Here is a 396-nt window from a genome sequence, read left to right as displayed (position 1 = left end):
CTGTTCGCCGCGTCGGCAAATTGCCGTCGGCTCCCGGACACGCCACTAAGATTTTCGCGAGAGTTGGGCGCCAAGTACGGAAAGGCCGCACCACTTCGATAAACGCGAGAGTAGATAATAATTACCAAAAAAATGCGCGTCCCGGAACCGTCGGGACCGGTAGCTCTTAGTAAATTAGAGTCGGAGACGGGATGGGTTAGGAGAAGGCGAAATTACGGGACTCGATATTGATAATAATAAGACGTTTATTCGGGGACGCTCGCACGTCCCGGTAGTCGGCACACGAGAGGAGGTCGTCACGACAACGCTCCTCTCGAGACGGTACACTTCGCGAAACGTTACACGAAGCCCGAGGACGCTTTCCTCGGGCGAGCCTTCTTTTACTCGCGCGACCAC

Source organism: Odontomachus brunneus, unplaced genomic scaffold (assembly GCF_010583005.1).
Source record: "Odontomachus brunneus isolate Ranch 3 - 2012 unplaced genomic scaffold, Obru_v1 Obru_scaffold_404, whole genome shotgun sequence".
NCBI lineage: Eukaryota > Metazoa > Arthropoda > Insecta > Hymenoptera > Formicidae > Odontomachus > Odontomachus brunneus.
This window is presented reverse-complemented; position numbering follows the sequence as displayed.